Source organism: Monopterus albus, unplaced genomic scaffold (assembly GCF_001952655.1).
Source record: "Monopterus albus unplaced genomic scaffold, M_albus_1.0 scaffold502.1, whole genome shotgun sequence".
NCBI lineage: Eukaryota > Metazoa > Chordata > Actinopteri > Synbranchiformes > Synbranchidae > Monopterus > Monopterus albus.
In genome coordinates, this window is record NW_018128382.1 from 9212 (window position 1) to 10338 (window position 1127).

A 1127-nucleotide genomic window follows, 5' to 3' on the forward strand; every position below is an offset into this window, starting at 1 on the left:
CATAAACAGAGATGGCAATGATGGGGCGCGGGGAACATGTGTGATTCAGCTGTTGAGAACAACAGCCCTTCTCAGGGCCACCACCTGCTGAATAAAGAGTAGTCTCATGACAGCTGTTTTTTCTCTGGTGTTTTACGATCCACATGCACACACGTCTCCCCACACAATGTCTCTTCTCCCACGCACACTGCGCTGGGGGACACGTTCACCCTCTCCTCCTCCTCACAGCAAAGAGATAGCGGCACCGCTGCTTTATCTGACACAGAGCTGCCTGTGAGTCTATGTGGCCTCCCCACCCCTCACCCGCTCATGCGTACGAGTGACGGTTTCTCTCCCACACAGGAGGCAAATGATGAAGCTGAACATGGGGCACTTTTTCCCCCTCAGCCCTTTCTTCAGTGCCCTTCCATGGGTTGCGCAGAACAAATACTTGTTTCTTGCAACGGCGGAGAGGGCGCACCATTGGTTAGTGACCGTGCACGTGAGCACGCCACGCACGAACGCTGTGCGGGGTGTCAAGATGGGATGTCCATGAGCGATTGGATGAACAAGCTGATTCTCACCGGCTACACTCTGTAATTCTCCAGGCAACCCCCTGCTTTCAGCGGTGTGTTGGAGACTGTCATAACATCACCTGCGAGCTCCGCCGCACTGGTGACAGAGCTGCAGGTGCTGTTAGCCAAAACAGTGATCTTTGTGGTCCCGCCGGGATGAAGGTGAGGCTGACATCCTCCAGGCAAGAAATGCTTTCATCTCTCCTGCACTGTGTTGTTCCCCACGTGAGAGTAACAGCTCTATCTGTCATGCGTTTACTGGGAACAATGTCAGCCAGCCATGTCGTAGTCCCCCTCAGTCTCCTTCATATGAGGAAGCTCCAGAGGTAGTTTGGCCGTCTGCGTCTCGACCCAGTGCATCACAGAAGGCGCGGACTCACGGCTCCTCCCTCGGTCCAATCAGACTTGGAGTACTGGGGAACTCCCAGGGTGCTGATGATGGGAGTTCCCCTGGGCAGAGCCATGTCACATGTCTCGGTGTTCACAGATGCGTCTCCGCTCGGCTGGAGAGGCACGTGTCTGTCACAGGCTGTGGGAGGACGGTGGGATCACACCCCGTCTCTCCACATCAAC